The following is a 22,611-nucleotide window of genomic DNA, read 5'->3' as shown; positions in this document are numbered from 1 at the left end:
TTTCTGTACAAACAATGTACAAACGATTGCGGCAATTTGTGATTCAATTGGACATGGTAGGTGCTACCATTTAGGGGAACTCTCTCGAGAGGAATCACTCTACTTATTTATTGCAAAAAGCAGAATTTAAAAATTCGCATTCGTCCAAAGTTATCGTGTGAAGTAACAGCCGTTTGTATGTACGTACTAATATTGATAAGTTCCACTACGCGATCCTAATTAATAGTTCATATACCCGCGCCACACACACACACACACACTAGCATTTGTACACACGAAAGTATACCTGGTAGTATCCACACGCTTACGCCGGAAACTAGAAACAAACAAACACACACACACAAACACACACTCACACAGGTAGAGAGAGAGAGATAGAGAATATCTTGTTGTACCTTTATACTGAATGCGCCATTACTCACAAAATCAGTTAAAAAAGAAAAAAGAAAAAAAGCTGTAAATGAAACTTTCAAAGATTGGTACCACTGCTGCGTGTCACACATGAGATTGTTCCATAATGATTGATTCGTAATATGATGTATATGGGTTTCTTAATGGTACTATAACAAAATGCCTTCAAATTGACCACTAAATAAAAAGTGAAATTTATTTCTCAAATTTTGTAAAATCGAAGTCGGTGTACATTATGGGAACAGTCTACAATAACAATATATGCAAATAAATATTAATATACTTCACGTTTTCCAGTGGGTGCAAGAAAGCTTCGAATAGTATTTGTTGCCATAAGCATTAGCTGATGTATATATATGAAATTCTAAAATTTTTAAGAAAAGATATATAGATAGGTACAAGCAATTTCCGGTTGAACTCAGATATTCATATGCATAATACAAGACAAGCGTCGGATCTTCATGGAGTCTTCACGTTTAAAAGTGTATAAGAATAGTACATTTCCTATGGCAGTGAATATTTATAACAAACTTCCTTCCAGTTTAAAAAACAAAACATCCGGTTTCAATAAAGCAATCAAGTACCACCTATTCGAGCACTGCTTCTATTCTGTAGGAGAATATCTCGCAAATCAATAATCACTTATATTAAAAATGTCTGTAGTAAATAAGGTTTAAAGTGTATATAAAATATATATTTGCATATGTATACTGTAAGGTTTTATTAATAGTTATATTTTTTATGTCGTTGTACGTAAATTAGAATAATGAAAAATTGTATCTCTTTTACTTAAATTAAGGCTATTTTATTATTGCATGTAGATTTAAATGTATAAATATGTACAGATTCAATGTTCTTTGACGTGTCATACTCATACGTTCACGTTGTGAACAATTTGTATGAAGACGGGTAAAAATAAATACAATACAATCAGGGTTTGAAAAAACTCGGGCTTTTTTTAAAATGCCCAACCCACTTGGGCCCATATTGGGTTTTTCGGGTTTAATTGTTTTTTCTTTGGATGTAATTGAGTATTTTGAAATATTTTAATTTCTTTGGGGTAAAAGTGTTAAAATGTGATTTATATTTCAAGATTATGATTGTCACAACTTGCAACAATTTTCTATTCACTGCTGTTTTGAAAAATGACTGTCATTTTGAAATTTTACGTTGGATCGCCGCCAAAATATATACAGTTAATGTAGAGTGTCTTGTGCTTCTACCCTGAAAATTTCAACTTGAAAAACAGAAAATTCCGGCGTGGATACCCGCTATTTTGAAATTTTAGGTTAGTATGTCGCCAAGATATGTACAGGAGATTTAGTGTGTCTCGTACTTGTACCCTGAAAATTTAAACTTAAAAGACGGAAAGTGGTACCCTGTTGTGCGTGTGGTACAGGCAGACGAACGAACAAATGTAGAACAAATCAGCGCAATACCCTCAGTGACATTCGCCAAATATGAGCACCAAAAATATTAATTTTAAACAAATATATTAATTTAATTTAGAACAACTCAATCTATAACTCATGTTTTATAAAATAAATGTTTCAAAATGTCTTAAATAAAATTAAATATTTTCTCGCTTAAAATAAATGGTATTATTGTTGAAGTTCATTTCCGATACCTTGTGTGTTCAATTACGGGAATTTCCCGAGCACTTGTTGCAAGACCGTTCTCCCAGAAAATTAATTTAAAACAATTAATAAATATGCAGGGTGTTTCAAAACAACACCGACAACGTTTGCTAGGTGATACCTGACACGAAGATAGGACAATAAGTATAGTTCAACCTAGGTGAACAAATGCTTTCTTTTGGAGTTATAATCCGCCGAAAACATAAAAAAGAGGTAGTTGGTGAATACTGCAAATTATATGCCCGTAGCAAAGCTCCCTCTATAAAAATTGTTGCGTGAGTACCACAGGATTCTGAAACGTGTATTTTTGGATAGTTCACATTTTAGTTCCTAAGTGAAGTCTCGACACGACTACGATAGGTCCCATAGTTTTGGCGTTATAGACCTTTAAAGTTCATCTTTTCATATTTCCGGCAGCCTATAAGTCCGAAAGGAAGCATTGTGCTCCCATGTTGGTCTATACTTTTTGTCTTATCTTGATGTCAGGAATCATCTCCCAAACGTTGTCAGTGTTGTTTTGAAACACCCTGTATACTTCATATTTCATAAAATAAATGCTTCAATATGTTTTAAATGAAACTAAATATCTTACAGCGTAAAATAAATAGTTTTAATAGGGGCGCGGTGGCTCAGTGGTAGAGCGTTCACCTCAAGTGCTTGGGGACCCTGGCTCGATTTCAGTTCGCGCCGTGTCGACTTTTTGGACAAACACCGTGCTCGTGGGTTTTCTCGAGGTTCTTCCATTTCATCCCACTTTGTTTATTACATCATTTCATTCATTTCTCATAATCACAGTCTCCTTTAGCCAAACTCGCATAAACGTGGGACGTAAAACTGTAAGATTTCATTTATTTTTTTCAAATAATTTTATTGTTGAAGCATTCAGTCCCGTGCTTTGTGCGTTTAATTGCGGGAATTTCCCGAGCACTTCTTTTGCGACGAAGGTTAATTATTATTTTCCGAAAATGCAAGCTTTCTTTAGTGTACATCGAAACTTTCACTAGTACGAAGTTTGAATTCAGCACTTAAAATAGTAAGCGTTACGTACTCTTCGAAACTTGGAGCATTAAGATTCTTAAATTTGACACGAATTTTTACGCTATTGCTGCTGTTGATTCTACAGAAAGCTTATTTGAAAACTAGCAACAAATAACTAAACTAAACTGTTTAGTGTTACCATCAAAGATAATTAAAAAATACTAATAGTCTTATTAATACACTACATATTTACTAGTAGTACCAGCACCTATGACCTATGAGATGTATGAGGGATAATGTCCTTCGGCGTCGCCGAGTGGGCGAGTACACTGTTCACGGAAAGTATTTTCTAAAATATAAAATTGCATATTTTACTTCAAATAGGCTATAAGCACAATCCATACATTAATTTGTTCTACAATTATCTCAATCTAAGATACGTTTTTTAATGCATTCACAATTTTATAAAGGTCTTACGTTGAATGTTGTGTATCTTAATGTAAAAGCACCTAATTCGCCCAAGCGAAGTCCAAAATCTGATAAGAATCACTTCCAATGTGATCACCTTAATTGGACCAATAATATACTAACGAAAAGATCAAAAACCGAGGTGGGTGTTTCCGAGCAGGGCCCACTTGGGCAAACCATGAATACAATACAATACAATACATATATATACGCAAATCGCAAAAGATTAATTGTAATATTTCGGCAAATCTAGTCTGATGGCCCCCTTGAATTTTATATATGGCAGGTGAAAAATATTTACATGTTGCCTGCCGCAAATCATTTAAGAAACAATAGGAAAATTAGCGAAAGAATTATAATTTTTCTACAATTATTTCGAGTGGCACGCCAATAGCAAACCTGCGCGCAGAATTATGCAATACTCGAGCAGACTGTTTTACCAAATTTTGACGCATTTCTTGCATCTTTCAGTTCCTTTTTGCAGAACATGCACTAAACGAAAAGAAATCCTTAAGTTTAACGTCCTACGGTTATGCTGGTTAGGCTAAAGGAGACGGTGATAATAAGAAATGAGTGAAAGATGGAATGAAGAAAGTGGGAGGAAACGGGAGAACCCCGAGAAAACCCACCAGAAAGCCCACACGGCACAAGCTGGGATCGAACCCGGGACCCCAAGCACCGGTGAACGCTCTACCACTGAGCAACCGCGGCCCCCTATGCACTAAATGAGGAGCACCAAAAGAAAAAGCGAAACAACTTCGGCTAGGTGGCCAGTAAAAAAGCACGAATGCTATCTAACTGAGTCAGCGCAGAAGCACAGCAGGGCGGCCCGAGCGACAGCGTAGCGAGCAGGCACGTCAGCGACAAGGGAGGGGGGTACGCATAAACGATGATGGTGAAAAAACATTTACAATATTTGTATTATTCTTATCTTCAAAAACACTTAATTTCGATCCTTAAAAACTACCTTTCACAGATAATACACGAGTGTTACATCGCCTTTCTTTCTTACCTTTACGACAGAAAATAGTGTATGTAGGGCTATTGCCTCTGTTCTAAATTTTTCTTCTTGACTAAACCTTTTCCACACTTTGCGCAGTTGATTTTACGCGCTTCACCATACCATGACTGTGTACAAACTTTAAAATCCTTCTCTCTTTATTACACAATTCTTTAAAAAAATGTTCACATTACGGCCATCGCTGATGTCCACAATTGACGTATGAACCGCATATTCCCGCCGCGTACTTCTACCCTATTTGCATTCAAAATCCATTTCAATAAGCTGAGCAATGACAGAAATAACTAACATTCACACTCTCACTCCTTCACGAAAAATATTTCACATTACATTTTAACTATAAAATTTGTTCTTGGTGTAAACGTCTGCTCGAGTGAACCCCAGAATTATTATAATCCAGTGGTGTATTTAAGGGGGGTTTCCGGGCTTAAGCCCCTTGAAATTGTACTTACTATATTAAAATAAATGAATTATCTTGCAGAACAAAGTTAGCCAAGCCCCTCTCCCCTGAAAAAATCGTAAATACGTCATTAAAATGGTAATATACGCGCAACTAACCCGTCATCAGAACAGAAATGTACGAACCTGCTCCCTTCGGAAGCACCCCCTCGGGCTACCCGCCTTCACCCCTTCTGACTCGGTTAGATGGCATTCGTGCTTTTTAGTAGCCCCCTTAAACAGATTGGTTTGTATTTTTTGCACTGTACTTCTTATCCACAGGAATCAGTATAAATACGCAAATCGTAAAGGAATTGTAATTTTTCGACAATTAATTCTAATGGTCCCCTTGAATTTTATCTACGCCAAGTGAAAAATGTATACTTCGCCTGGCGAAAATCATTAAATAGAGAACAAGAAGGAAAGTAGCGAAAGAATTACATTTCACTAAGTATTTCGAGCAGTATAAAAACAATACGTTTATAATAATAATTAAAATAGCATGAGTAATGCCACCCGGGACATTACTTCTGAAAGAAACACTGATTCCGAGTGGCATGCCAGAAGTAAAACTGCACACAAATTATTATAACCTGTCACAAAAATGGTAATGTACACATCTTTTCCCTTTGGAAGCATCCCCTCGCATGCTCTTACTCATATAGTATTAGTGCGAGAAGGTTCTTGAGCACAGGTCCCCCATATAGGTTAATAGATGTTTGGTTTTCGGTACCTAAGTAAAATATTTAATTCATAGTATTGCCGAGCGAGCGTTAGCAAGTGCAGGCGGGTTAGAGCCCCGCAGGGCATGTTGATTTCTGTCTTTGTTACAGATAAATGGGAAGAGGAACCTGTGTTCTAGAACCCTGCCTATTGGTGCTTTTTAGTGGCCACGTAGTACAGGCTGATTTGTATTTTTTGCATTGTATTTTTTACGTCATACATCCGGAACCGTATATATATACGCAAGTCATAAAAGAATAACTGTAATTTTTCAACATTTACTTCCGACGCTCCCTTTGAATTTCATATATGCCATGTGACGTACTTCAAATCGCCTAGGGCAAATCATTTAAGAGACAATAAAAAGAAATTTATTAAAAGAATCTATTTTTCAGCAATTGTTTCGAATGGTGAGCCAAAAGTAAACCTGCACGTTATTTTATGTATAGAGATAAAAAGTAGAAATCTAGCATCCCACATGCCTTTATTAATTTGTAAACATTAACTTGTACTTGTACAGACAATAAAACTAAACTATTTTATGTAATCGTTATACTTACGACTTTTCTTGTATGTTGTTCTCCGACTTCGAAATCTTCTTTTAGGCTATAAGTGTTCTGTTTGGTAGTTAAACTCAGCTGATCATTTCTATAAGTTCCCATATATATCCTTTTCAGTTGAAGGAATATTACAAGCAATACACATAATCATCGTCTTAAATATTACTTTTTCTATATAAAGATATCTTCTTCAACATGATTGAATATACTGATTTATTTTATTTTATTTTATTTTATTTACCTCTGCCTAAATACAGCTCAAATTCAACATAGCGCGCAAGGAATGCTGGTACTTTTGATAAACAAATGACGGTTGACGTAGCGATGCTAATTTGCAGCACATATTTGCCTATGCGATGTCATAGAGGATATCATAAATTTCAAATTTTTAACAAATATATTTCTTTGATGCTGCTATAATTAGTATAATGATTGGTGATAATGCTACTACGATACTCTCGCGAGAGAATTTATTCAACATTCGATAAAATATTCTGGAAATACTTAATTCTAAAATATTGCATGAAAATATTTCATTTAAGTTACAGGACAATGTAACAAAAACATTTCCACACAAAATTAATAGGCGTTTTAAAAATATTTCTTATATTACGATCGAATTTATTTTTAAAATATTCGAAATATTTTAAAAATTATATTTCATATGTTTTCTTGTAACAATATAAAAGATTGAAATGACATGTTGGAAAACATTTTATTCTGTTCGAGGCCTATTCTGTTTTCTTTATCATGTATGTAAATCATTTTTAGTGTCACTTCGAAAACATGTTCTCTCTCAACTAGGGGTAAAAGTGCGATGTACGTCGTCTCCCCAGCTCCTAGAAAAAATTACAATTGGAAAAGATAGGCAGGAAGAATGGCGTGACGTCATCCGCTACCTACCGTCCCCTCAGCTTTTCAGATTCACTTTTACCCCTGCTCTCAACATTGAAAACATATTACATTACATTCAACACAATATTTCTATTACAATTTGTGAAAATTTTCCTTACATTATTTTCCTACTAACGTTCTAAAAATGCACATCCTGTCAGTGGCGTATTTACGGTTTTGTTTCGTGGAGGATATCTTCGCTAACTTTATTCCTGGAAATGTGAAAATTGTGCAGGATATTTAATTTACTTTAATATAGTAAAACATATTACGGTGGGGCTAAAGCTTATTTAACGCCACTGCTTCCTGTACCTCATTAAATGTTCTTCAAACACTTTCTAAAAATATTTCCGGGAAATATTTGGGACACTTCTCAGATATGATAAGGAATATTGTTTCTCCGGTAACGGAAAAGTATATTCTGAAAGTGTAAAAATGTTTCTATAGTAGACCGTTATCAGAAAATGTTCACTAAAGTCACAAAATATCTTCCAAAACACAATTGAAAAAATTTTCTTATCATTTTTAATGTTTTCTTTTACGTTTTAAAGTTTTATATTCAAAATTCGATAAAATATTCTGGAAATAATACTAAAATATCATATGAAAATATTTAATTAAGTTGTAGGAGAAGATTATCAAAATACTTTTGTAAAAATTAAGTAAACTTTTTAAAAATATTTCTGAAAAATATTTCTTATATTACGAAATAATTTATTTTTAAAATATTCTAAATGTTTTTAAAAATATATATTTAATACGTTTTACCGTAAAAATGGAAAATATTGCAAATAACGTATTACAAAACATTTTTAAATATGTGGAATATATTTCCTTTCATTGTTTTCCGTATGATATATGGAAAACATTTTAGTATCATTTCAAAAATATTTCCCTTCTCAACAGTGAAAACATATTAAATTAGATATAAAACAATATTTGTAATATATTTTGTGAATATTTTCCTGGATTTACTTTCCGGCAAACATTCTCAAAATGTACTCCCGGTAATTTCTGAAATGTTTTACAAACATTTTTTGGAAATGTTCGGAATACATTGGGGAACCAGGATGGAAATCTCCAGAGAAGGAAATCCTTTTGGAAACCAAGGAAAATATTTTCTTTTGATTGAGGAAATATTACTTGCTGTGTGGGTATTTACGACCTATACATATATACACATGTACATACATATTATAGAAATTATTGTGTCATTACTATTTAGTCTAGAGTTATACCTTAAAGGTCATTTTCTTCGGTACAACTCTGCCTCTTTCCGGTGGTACTATTCACATGTCCGCTTCCTACAACTCAACAGGACAAATAGGGAAAGCTGGACTTTTTCTTTAAAAAAAATCACCTCCACGGAACACTTGGGCCCCTCAGGCCCGGTCTCAGCTTCACGTAAGGATTTCAGAAATATTTCTGAAATATCCGGAGAAACAGAAAATCCCTATGCAAAGTTTCAATCTGATATCATGAAAACTAGATGCGTGAAAACGTTTAAAATCTGCCTTAAGAAATAAGAAGTAAGTCACACCCTTCCACTCCACTTGGCATCGCGGAGTTAACCATAAGGTTCCAAAACGCATCTGGGGTGTTATTTGGTCCATCTTTGACTTGGCCAATAAAAACTGTACTAAATACGTCTTCTAGAAACAAAATAAGCGGTCAAAGACAATACTACGCCATCGTAGGAAAAGTTACAGAAAATTCCAAAACGATTAGTGGCCTTGAACTTGTAGAATTATACATGCAAGTTCTTGGTTCAATATTTAGATAATAATTAAATGTTGTTACTTAGTACTGTTCTAGGTTCCCGTCCTTCTCATTTTTACTATCAGTCACTCAACAAAAAAAAAATTAGTTGTATTAGGTCAGTTATTTAGTGTTCTGAACAAAAATCACTAACTTCAATTTCACAAAAATTTTATTGCAATCAACAAAAAAGAAAAAAAGGACAAGAAAAAACTCCATTTATTAATGATACTTCTATTATGATCAACATTACGTCATATTCCATACATCGTTTGACCGGAGATTGTAACATACAAGAATTTTAATTTGTATTAGGTAATTTACATATTAATCAAGTATGTTGTTTAAGCATATTCTAGTACGCAAGAAACTACGAAAGAAACAAAGAGATATTGAGCTACTGAAGGTAGCTAGAAGTTTAACATTTATCATCTAAAATGAGAAGCCAAATTTTCTTTTAGTCCTTTAAGGGAAAAACATGATATTTGCATGGCCAAGTAGTCATTAAACAAAACAAAATAAACGTGACATGAGTCTTTCACAATCGCTGTTGCAGTAAGATGTATATTTTTTACTTTGCGGTAGTTTAAAGCTTCCAATCACTTAAATTCAGCAATTTATTCATACTCTGTATATGGTTCCAACTTAAATGATCACAAATTTTAATATAACACTCCGACATAAATTAAGAATAATATAACAGCCTATGCTGTCGCAGGTTATATATTAGTTGTCTTTTTATGAATGCCAGTATTAGAATATTCAATTTGCTTATTTACATGCTGAGTAATTTGGCATGTGAATATATCTCGTTTCCGGTGAATTTCGAAACAATAATTTTGGGAACTAGTCTATTTGAAAAGAAGATTGTCCTCTCTCGAACAGATTAGATGGTAATCATGCTTCATAAAATAGAAGATTTTCTTGTTCACTTACTTTCACTTTTTGATTGTACTAAGTGAGATCACATAGGTGTTGGAATTTTGTTATCACATGAGCAAAACTTTGGGGGACAGTAATTTTGCTTTTTATTGGGACAGGGTTTGATTGCTTGGTCCACAAATACTGTAATGCAACCTACTAAAATACTGGTATTCCTATTCATACTGTCTAGTAGTAATTCGTATACACAAGATCGTATTACTTCACACCAAAATCCACATGCATTGACCTTGGCAAAATAAAAAATATAAATATGGCATAAAATATAGTCGGGGTAGAAACATGACGATCGCAGCAAACCACGTCACTTCATCGACTGATAAGTTGAAAGAAATACTTCTTAAATCATTCATATTCATATCTACATTGATAAAATATTATCATATAAGTATGTTGGATATAAGTAAAAGTATATCCACAAATATAAATATGTTTGCCTTACTAACGCGTTGACAGTCTCCACAATGTTAACATCGTTCCTGAAGCACTAACAACTCCCACCAGAACCCACCGCGTGAGATCAATACAGTGCACACTCAACAATATTTCCATGTGCTATATAAGTTCGGTAGCAAATCAACAGATGTACAGCGAAGAATTACAAAATAAAGAACAAAATTTTTAAAGGAAATCATTTCAAATAATACAATTAAGTTTTCAAAATCTACAGCCCTGAGATATCATATATGCATATCCCTACTCAACATTGTGTGCCCACAATTTACTACCTTAAAAATTCACCTCTAAGATACATTGTTGAATTAAAAATTATAAATAATTTCATTAGTTGAACCCGCATAAGCTAATACTGAAACTTCTAACAACTCTCGATAAAGGAACAGTAGTCTATGTTTGTCAGCATTATTGGCCGAAAAAGAAGAGAAACACGAACACAATCAATTCAGATCATACGACAACAAACATTCCCGATGAAGAGAGGAACTGTTTTATGAAACAGATGCCCCTAGACATAATGTAGAGTGGTCTGATCCACGGAAGATCACAACTAATAATCAGTATAGAAGGTGATTTTAAAACGCTCCTCCGGATGACAGAAATAAATTGGTCCTAGATTAACTATATACTGCAAATGTTGAAAAAATTAACAATTAATAAATATATTGTGGCAGAGCCCATATTTTATGATTAATTTTCATGTATATTTTGGGATATTCATTTTATTAAAATATTTTATTTTGTTTTGGTGAAGGATTAAAAACAAGGAAATAACTAATGTTAATATAAGTAATCTCACGAATGCTATTCTTAGTAAAGTTACATGCTTGTATTGTCAGTTCTTTAAAAACATCGTAGCACATTGTCCTCTGTCTGAGAATTCAGGAACTGAATTCTGCAAATGTGTAAACGAGAACAACTGACAGAATTTACGATGTTGCATTTGTAAAATTACTGTGAACAGAAAACACAGTCACGGGTATGTAGAAATTGTCAAGAATCATGAGACAGTGCATTCCAGGTATTGCCAGTTGTTGATCGCTATGAGGAAACGACCACGTTTTCCTCAAGAAAGAGGACACACGTGTCTGATGTCATTTGCCACAGTCGAATTCCTTGGTACGGAAGTTCAAACAAAAACGGAGGGACGAGAGGTCTCGAGACAGAAGAGCGACAGAAGGACAGGAGACAGAAGTTGAGACTATAGTCTAGAAGCCGATCTGAGAGAAGTCTAGTTCTGATGTGACTAACCTTTAGTCACAAGTCTACTACGTTTAGCAAACTAACGTTTGAATTATTCATCGAGTACATTATATGTGGAGTCCAATCACATCTTCATCGTAGATGACTGCAGCGGAGTGTCTTACCAATTGAGGCACGAACCACGACAGAGATATCAACGCAGGCGATATCTTTCAACCAGAGACCCGTCACGGAGAAGACCACCATGGACCACCACTTAGGCACCAGCTGAATTTGAATCCAGAGGTATGTGTAACCTTAATGACAGTAATCAACAGCTCAATGCTTGGTTTCCGTTGCTCGATCTGGCGATCATTCTAAATACCCGAAACTAAAACATCACATTTTACACTTAGACATTACTTATGAGAAATACAAACATCTATTATTAATTTTATATCTGAGTTGTCATTTTATGGTAAAATTCCCCGTAAGAGTATGTACGAATCATTAACCTCTCGTGTAGAAGTAGTAAACCTTCCCACTCATTTTAGATGGTGAGTGGAAGGTGACTTCTTCAGTTCACTATTTTCATCCCCGTTTTTACACACGAACTGAGGAGGTTGTCAATATAGATACGTTAGTAAATGTGTACTTACTCGTATAACTAATCCTGAAAGAAATGGATACTTGGCGACTGAATATTTAAATCTACTAAGTAGCAAAACTTAACACATCAAGAACGGGAACGGAAAGGTAGTGAGGAAATTTTTTTTATTCGAATAAGTAAGACTACAAGAAGGAAGTCAGAGAAATAGAAGGAAGGCGTCATAAGAAAAGATAAATAGAAGAAGAATGTTACTAAAAATGGTATTTGAAACTAACGAAAACTTAATACAAGCATCGATTTTAAAACCAAAATTTTATATGTATAGGACCGTAATGTTTGAGTCTTAAATATAGTTGCAAAAGACCCTTTGGTAGAAACGATACAATTCGGTGCCCAAGATGGGAATTTTACAATGGAGCAAATATTTATGTAACTATCTTGACGCGATATATCGAAAATTAATCCAAACCACATACACACACAAAGAAATTCGGCACGTGATCCTATTAAATCACTACTTCATCTATCTGTAGGCCTAATAATTTCATTCGTGATATGAAATTGCTTCAAAATATAATGTTTTTGATTTATGAATGTATCTCGCTATAAACACTTTCAATCAACAATAAGCTTTCGGAAATGCGATTGAATAATCGTTCCGTACGCATACATCCACAAATATGTACCTAAAAATATGTCCAAGAAAACAAAATGGTTTTAGACTAAATTATTAAACGGAGGGTTCCTAACGATATATATAAGAAGAGAAAATCAGCCAGCTCTTCAATTCAAACTACATAAATATTTATTCACTTAAGAGGGTGAGCCACCAAGGCACCAACAAACTTAATATATATAATCTCATAAGAATTCGGTGCAATTATACGCTCAAATTTATAATGATCGTAACTGTAATTTTTACTGGTACTAAGTTTCTTAGATTTCATAATTATAAGTAATCTACAGAACAGGATGACTAGGAAGTCTAACTCTAGAATAAAATATTTGTTAAATCTTGACTGACAAAATGAAAGATTCCAAATGTCATAGTTCTGCTTTATATTAAGTAAATACTAATATTTCAAGACATACATAGATTAAATAACGATACCGTGACTGTTAATTTTGTTACTTACTTTTTATTTGAATATTACATTTTTAAAAAATACGTAGAATTTAAAGTAACGAATAAGGAATAGAAATTTCTGACTCACAACATGTGGTAAACATTGCACTGTAGTACTAATCTGTATGATCAACATTGCACTAATCTGTACTGTAATTTCAAATTTCCTTTTCGTTGTACGAATTTCTAATCATTATTTACTTTGCGTAATGACATTGGAATTTGGATTCTTAACTTGATAATATTATACACACATACGTATAACGAACAAATAACACACATAAACACTTTACTGCTTATAACTATATTTCTAAAAACAATTACATAGCAAAGCAGTATGAACTTTCGTAAATGGGAAGGAAAATCACTAGGGGTAAAATTCACCAAAATAATTTCATTGCAAAATTTAGAATTGTATAAAATCACTGTTCTGGCGCACTTCTCGCTAATATTTCTTGTATCCAATATTTATGTTACTGTGATTGCTTTCCGGGTCTTTCCTGTGTAGTCCCATGAACGAGTGCTTTCAGGAGATCTGAACTTACCTGGTTAAGACATTAAAGAACATTTAAAAAATGGGACTACAGAAATTTTACCGAGTCGCCCTAGGTATCAACAATGAAATAAGCATCAAGCACCCAGAGGTTACGGTGTATCCTCTCGGAATCCCCACGGATATCCAGATGATCGCTCGCACTACGACACACAAAAATATAATTTAAATTTGCAACGAAAACACATTAGATAAAATAATACTATCCTTATTTATTAAAAGCAGTATGTGCAAACAATATGTGTAAGAAATTAAAACACTAAACATTGATATGGATGTAGACATTGAACTGTTTCTACAAACATACAATTACACTTCTAATTTTACGACGTTATTGCCATTTGAAATTTTATCATATATATATGAAATATTATATTTTTAGGGTTCAACACAAACATTTTTTCTCATACCACTAAATAATGAATATTGGGATAGCACAATAGGGTAACACTAAAGTTAATAACACGACGCAAGTTACTGACTGTTACGACAAGAATCCGTAAAAAGTTGACAGTAGTGTCCAGAGGAATAAATACAGGTAGTCACATTGGTACAACCAGTTTACTAATTATACGCACTGGGTCAGCGGACTCGAGACTTCACTGCATGTAGGCTAGCCGCTGTCCTTGGTCGGCTATGAGAGTATGCCGCTTTACTTAATTCAATAGATAATCCAATGAACGTGTTGGCTACATCGACACGCGGAGAAAAACTCCTAGATTTGCGATGCTCCAGGTAAGAGCCGAGTTGACTGAATGGTCAATGTTGGCAGAACATTTTCAAATGTTATCAGGTTAAGCCACCTACATAAATATGTTAATTAGATGGTGAAAAAATGTGTTAATTCACAGTTTGTTGGCTACAATGTAGAAGGATACCATGTTAGTTGACCGGGAGAACTTCTGTATAAAAAGTAGCTGCACAATATTGCTTGCCGACAGAGTGGCTGGATTGCAGATGCTCATGCTAATTATTACCATAAGTGACACAAGAAAACATTTAATGTACTTCCAAATAACTATATAACGTAGTTTTTGCATACTAATAAGTAAAAAAGAAACACTGAATATCCAAGTAGTAGAAATACGAATTTCATACATATAGTTCAGATATTCAATGTGGTCTTTGTTTCTCACTAATATTTTCTCGCCGTGAAAAACATTTCACATTTATGTATGGGTGAACGATGAAAGAGTCTTTTGTTCTAATTCGTGGGAAAGATATTAGTTACTAGTAGCCCCCATCAAAGAAATAAATTATTTGTGTCGCCAGAATAAAGTATTAATCAAAGAATAATTTCTGTCTTTCCAAAATATACAGAGTGTCCAAAAAATACATATATAACTTGGTGGCTGTTATATAATTTGGGTTCAGAACACACCTACCTGTCAAATGCACAAGAAGAATTTATGGGTTGAGAACATATGGCCGTTCAGGGAAGTTAGAATAAAATTAGTATTTTCACCAAAAATTATAATCAGTTAGTTGGGAACACTGTTATATGGTGTGAGAATAGATTACGTACATAAACGCTTAGTGGTTTTTCACATAGAGGCTATTTAGAAATAGTTTAACTCGTTGATCAGTCTCTACAACGAAACTTGTTGAAGGTCCTGTGTGAATAATATACAATCCTGCTGTTCCATAAACTTATAAGATACCTTTAAATTACTGCTTAAATTGCATTTCGTTATCTTCCGTTTGTTCGTATGAAGCAATCTTTGTTGTCTTCCCGTGCTGAACGTCCCACATTGTTCAATGTTGAGTTGAATAAAAGGAAAGCGAGTTTTTCACTGTACATGAGTGTGGGAAAAAATAAATGGTTTAAACATCTGCGCATTAATTTTTTCATTGTAATGGCACAGAAAGTGTCCATAATGGCTACTCAATTTTTTTATTTATTTATTTTTTAACTGCTTTTCGTAATTCGTAAAATGTTGTAAGTATTCCGCTTCGATCACTTTATATTGCATAAAGTGAAGTAGATATACACACACAATAACTATGCATAGAAATATTAACTTCAAAAATTATAAGGAAAAATATCAATCGAAGTCAGTAAGATTTATCCTTTTAGAATATACTTTTATATGTGTATAGAACATTAAAACTTCACTGAATATGCAAATAGCAAAAAATCCAAAACATTAAGGTATTGAAAATATGATAAAGACAGACAAATATTATTACGGTTGTATATTGGAGAATGTAAGATTTATTGAAAAAGTAAAATGAATGAAATTATAAACAGACTCTCTATTGGCAATATACAAATAAAAATAAGGTCTCCACCTGTATCCCTTTTCTCTCTCTTGAATAAAGTTATTGCTTTGTGTTATTTGGAGAAAAAGAACGAAATCCCTTTTCCCAAAAAATGTAAGAATAAACCTAAATATCAATGCTGACATCTATTAGGGATTCCAACAAACAAGCATGATTTTTTTCGAGAAATTGTGATTTCTTTAACATCTCTTAAGGAGAGTTGTTAAGATTAAAGTAATCTCCGTCTGCCACACGACAAATCGAGACTTGACTAAACAATGCTCTGGACAGCAAGTAATATCATTCTGAAACAGAGTTTCTGTTATTAGCGTAAGATTAGGATAATATTTGTTAACGCTTCTAAGAATGTAAATATTGTAGTGTTACCAAAATGTGTGGATATTATTATCCTGGGAAGTCAAGTTAAGTATTAAGTCAAAATCGGGTAACGACGTAAACGGAATTCAACAAAATTACAGTAAACACATGAAAATGAACACTAAAATATAGGATTAACACTAAAAAACAAAATCTTTAGATTAGATAAAAATATAACATTTCATGTTCTAAACATTAGGTATAATTGTTAAATTTCAATCACAATCTGCAAATGCACATGTAATTGAAAACAAGAAATTTTTTTCTTATCCTGTGAATCTAAGTGTATCCTCGTCACCAAAACTGCCTTTACATCGCCGTGACCACGTAATACTCTCAGGAAGGGAAGGTTGCATAAGAAATTGTGATTAATTTCGAAGAATTTTTATTTTGACCAGGGAAATAACGTATGTATAGGGAGTAAAGGCATAGATTTGAAGCATCAGCGCACTGTCGTCTCTGAAAAGATTCGTAATCTCGGATTTTCAATTTTTGATCTTATATGTTAAGTTAATAACTGCTAACAACTGCTATTAGCGCTTTTCTTCTTCAGGAATTTACTACAAAATGTTCGCAGGGCACTTTTCTAAGTCTTAAATGTGTGCGCGAATTATTTCATTCGCCTCACTGTAATTATTTGAGAATGGAAACTAATTACGCTGAACGTGAATATGTTTCGCTGTCGTAAAGCAAGGACCGTAATAAATGTAGTTAAGATTCTTATTATCAGGGCCGCCCACAGGGGGGGGGGACGTATGGCGCAAGCTGCGCCATTGAGAAAAATTTGGGGGGGGGATTTTACTCTACTTTTGAACTAGCAATTTTACTGTCGGAATAGCATTAAAACAAGATTTTGAGAAGCTAATTTTCAAAAATTTTCCGGGGTGAACCCCCGTACCCCCTGCTTCGATACTCGATGAATGAAGTACCGTGCAATAGCCGTATGAAAGGAAAGGTTGGTTCGTTTTAAGAGAGAAGGGCCGCCCACAGAAGGGATGAATGGCGCAAGTTGTGCCATCGAGAAAAAAATTGGGGGGAATAAAAAAATTGGGGAAGAATTTAACTCTAATGTCGAATAAGTAATTTTGCTGTCGTCAGAATAACATTGAAACACGATGTGATTTTTTTTTTAAATCTTGAGAATGAATCCCCCTACCCTCTGCTTAGAAACTCTATGAATGAAGTACCGCGCAAGTTGCTATATGAAAGGATGGGCTGGTCGGTTTATCACTTTGTGTAGGTATTTACCCATTTTCTGCTGGGAGCATTTATTTATTTCTTATTTATACCATGTACGACACTTAATAAGTAATGCTGTTCAATTGCTACATGATGTATAATAAATGAATTATGATAATATTTTGTATAGTTTTCTGTTTGTGCGATTACATTTTCCAGGGCCTGCGGTAAACTGAAAACCAGCTCAAAAGTGGCATCACTTTGGGGGGGAGTGTGCCATCAGCTTTGAGGGGAATGGGCACCCCTGCTTATTATTATATAACACACATGAGTATTTATTCCGTACTTAGAACAATACAATACAGTAACTAAGATACATCCTAATCATTAACACACGCATGATTTTTTTTGAACGGGAGGTGGGGGAAATTCGATATAGAGTTTTTCGTTTTATTGCCCTATACATGTTAAGTTAAAATTCATTACATTTATCATTGACAGGGTATATCGTCTTTCGCCGCGGTAGCCTATTTGAAGAAAGTTCATCTCCAGACATGATGTCGAGAGAATAGAAAGAAAGAGATGCGAACAATGTAATAGTTAATTTTACTGCGCCCTGGATCGATCGATCATCGATTTACTCATACTTGCTCAGGCCCCCTGCCCGAGGTATTTCAGCTGCTGCGTTATATATGTGGTTCCATGTCAGAAGGGCCAGACTTAAGGGCAAAGATAGAAAGGCCCGAGTCAAACCGGCCCGCGACGAAAGGAACTCGCTACAAAACAGCCCCACGACAAAAGTGCTCAGATTTAAATGTCTAAGCAACAAAAGGACAGGAGTCTAAAGGACAGAATCAAAACGACCCTCATAAAAATAGCCCGGGTCAGAAAGGTCCCGCGAAGAAAGGACCAAAGTCAAAAGGCCATCCGTCAAACGTTCCCGGGTAATAAGGGGTATCGCTATAAAAGGGCACAGGACAAAAGGCCTCGAATCAAAAGAGCCCGGTTCAGAAGGCCTCTGTAAAAAAGGGCCCTAGTGAAAACGCCTTTCATCAAAACGACCCGGATCAAAAGGGTCCCACGACAAAATTATTCGAGTCGCAAGGGAAATGCGCCAAACGGGCCCGTATAAAAGTGACCCGGCTACAAAGGGCCAGCGTCAAACTGCCCTGCATGAAAAAAGGCCTGTACAAAAGGTTCCGCAACGAAAGGGCCCGAGTCAAAAGGGGCTGAATGAAAACGCCCATCAACAAAAGAGCCTGGGTCAAAAGCATCCCGCAACATAAGGCCCTTGTCAAAATTTCCCGCCAGAGAAGGCCCGAGTCAAAACCGCCCAACGTCATAAGGGCCCGAATCAAAAGGTCTCCACAACAAAAGGGCAGAAGTCAAAAGTGTCCTCGCTAAAAAGGGCACGAGTCAAAACGGATCCGCGACAAAAGGGCTAGGGTCAAACGTCTCAGAAACAAAAGGGTATGACTGAAAAGGGCACGAATCAAAACGACCCGCATCAAAAGGGCCGGGACAAAAGGGTCCCACAACAAAAGAGCCAGAGCCAAAAAGAGCCTCTCACCAAAAGGACCCGAGTCAAAACGGCCCCGCGTCAAAGGATCAACTGTCTTAAAGTGTCCTCACTACAAAAGGACCGATTCAAAAGGCCCTGCATAAAATATCGGGTTGAAAATTCTTCGCAAAAAAGGGCCCGAGTCAAAAGGCCTGACTCAAAACGCCACTCATCAAACGGGCCCTGTCGAAAAGGGTCCCACTACAAAAGAGCCTTAGTCAAACGTTTCCGTGTCAAAAGGGCCTGGTTCAAAGATCTACGCAACAAAATTGCCCGAGTCAAAAGGGACCGAATCAAAACTACCCTCATCATGAGGACCTGGGTCTAGTCAAACGGACCCGGGTCAAAAGTGGTTTCGCTATAAAATGCCCGAGTCAAAACAGCCTCGCTTCGAAAGGCCACAGGTCACTGCGTCAAAAGGGCGCTGAGTCAAAAGGGCCTGGGTCAAAAGAGTTCTGCGACAGAATAGCCCGAGTCAACAGGAAACTCCGCCAAACGGACTCTCGTCAAATGGAGCACCGCTACAAAAAGGCACGAATTAAAACGGCCAGGCGTCAACTGGGACCGAGTCAATAGGGCCGAGCGTCAAAATGGCACTAGTCAGAAAGGTTCAGCGACAAGAGGGCCAGGAAAATACGGTTCGACGGGTAGAAAGCTTGAGATGAAAGCAAGAGTGGAGATCAAAACATTCACATGAGAGGAAAATCGTCTTCTGAATTGGTAGCACTTTTTTCAATTTTCTTTCTTTGGCAATTTTTTCCACCAATAATAAGATAAAATAAAAAATATGTTTAAAACACATCAAAAATACATGTGTTTAAAACAAAATGTTTAAAACCTATATAATATTTGATTTAAACAAAACCAATTGTTTAAAACAACACCAGATTCGTATTTCTACCTGCAATGGTGATCTGGCACTCCTTATTTTTTTCAAACCCCCATATATATATGGCGGGATTCAGGGGGTTCAAAGATGCACGTGCACCCCCCTTCCTTGTAAATATACACTACATAAGTTAGAAGCTAGGAGTGAAAACAGCAACACTTTCCGAAAATTTCTGCTGTCATGTTTTGATTTGGGCTTAAATCAAAGGAAGTTTCGCAAAATCGATTTTTCAGTCAACTTTCTAAACGTTCAACAAAAGGATTCACAGGGAACAGACACTTAGCATTTCCAGGGCATTTCCTCGTTCACACTACAGGCGCCTAAAGGCATTTTAAAAATTCCAATTCAATTCAAATGTATTGGTAGTTATTAGTGCACCCCCTCAGAAAATCTTGAATCCGACCATATATATTGTGGCAGAGCCTGTATTTTCATATAGCACAGCTCATAATTTAATAATCAATTTTATGTATATTTAAAAATATTAAATTTATTAAAAATTTTAAATATACATAAAATTGATTATTAAATTATGAGCTCTGCTATATGAAAATACAGGCTCTGCCACAATATATAATGCTTGTGTGTGGGCCTCTTGAGATGAGTTTCTCGCTACGCCACTGATGTTAATTTGATTTATAAACAAAAATTGCTTGCAAGCAAATGAAATGTCCTTCCTGCTACCCTAGTGGTCAGTGTATGTGTAACTTTAGTGCATGTAGTCCCGGGTTTCGATCCTTGGTGGGAAATGAGCTCGAGCTTCAATGACATTGGACAGTGCAAGTCTGTTGTAAAATAGACATATCTGGTGACTACCGGCAGTGAGCTCCTTCATGGGTAATCGCTTAGCGTACGCGCGTTTGGGATGGAAAGCCCGGGTTCGATACTCGGCGTGAGCTCATGTAGTTCGGATCCCACGTTAATCAGTAAGGTCCGTCTCATAAAGCCTCGCTGCCGAAAGGGACGTTAAACTCCAAATAAACTCAACTACCGGCAGTGTTATCACAAGAAGTAAAAGTGTTATCACTAAGCTTATATTAAAAACTTTACTCTTTGATAATTTTGTTTTCCTCTTTTTAAATACTGAACAATCAAAGTAATGCTATTCTCAAAGGACATGTGCCCGGGGCCTAGGGTGTTTAGTGAATCTTAAGGCTGTATCCAACACTCGGAATGCCATGGGATTTCCGTATATAATAACATGGCATACTTCTTTCCAAAATATTATGAAAACTATTTATTTTATACATCTTACTAGGGTAATATTAAAACGCGTTAATTAAAAATTAATTTTCTTCCATTTAAAATCTATTTAATTTATGGTCTTTATGTTGCAACAACACAGGATAGCAGATAGGAGACTAAGCAGGTAGTCTTCTTCATTCTCTGTCCCCGGCTAGGTCACGCGCGTGAACTTTGAGTTCTCCCCGCAAACGAAGATACCAATGGGATGCAGATTGACAACAGATAAGAGCAAAGTCAGTTTTCTCTCTCTTCATAGATCATAAAGATTTCATTGATTCTGCGTAAACATCTCGGCGAATAGTTACCTGTAGAGCCATATTGGAACTAACGACGTACGAAAGTTTCAGGAAAGCTCTCTGTGTTGCTTTTAACTGAGAGAAGTTTTCATCTTATAAAAATAGTTTTGAACTATATAGTAAACTGAATAGCAAACATGCTTCAACTCGCCGGGAATTCAACTCTGGTCTCCCGCAATAAGACGCATACACTATCCACATAGCTCTGAGGGGCGAGTTTGCCACTCAAAGATTTCATTTCATTTCTAAATAATAACCTAATGCATTCTACAGATATGATATGATATGATATGTATTCTCCAATGATACCGTAAAGATTGATTATATCCTTGCAAATTGATATGCCATAACATTGATTATTCATGCAAATAAATGTACCAACATCTGCCAGGTAGTCGCTACAAGAAAGAGTGATATATATTTCGTTCAATAAGATAATCTATTCTTGAGACGCTGTATGAATTCATGAAAATTACTCAATATCTCTGACAGTTCGCCTCTGGTGTATGGGGTGGCCGGTTCGATCCCAGCTCGCGCTCAGTGGGCATTGTGGTGGACAAACACCATATATATGAATTTTCTCGGGGATTTTATGTTTGTTCTAACTTTCTTCATTCCACCATTTCGTTCATTCTGATCATTACCGTGTCCTTTAGCCTAGACGACATATCTGTGGAACGTAAAACTCAAAGATTTCATTTCATTTCTAAATAATAACCTAATGCATTCTACAGATAGGATATGATATGATAGGTACTCTCCAATGATAGCGTAAAGATTGATTATATCCTTGCAGATTGATATGCCATAACATTGATTATTCATGCAAATAAATGTACCAACATCTGCCAGGTAGTCGCTACAAGAAGGAGTGATATATATTTCGTTCAAATAGTGTTCTCTATGAAACGGACGAAAAATAAGGTTTTCTCATCTCGTCTACTAAACTTAATAGGTCTTGTCTTGTCTCGATCCTCGAAGGCTTCTTTCGTTCTTGTCTCGAAATTTATTCTTAGGTTTTGTTAATTTATGTAAAAAAAAGAT

This window comes from Thermobia domestica, chromosome 4 (assembly GCF_964235325.1).
Source record: "Thermobia domestica chromosome 4, izTheDome1.hap1.1, whole genome shotgun sequence".
NCBI classification, from domain to species: Eukaryota; Metazoa; Arthropoda; class Insecta; order Zygentoma; family Lepismatidae; genus Thermobia; species Thermobia domestica.
This window is presented reverse-complemented; position numbering follows the sequence as displayed.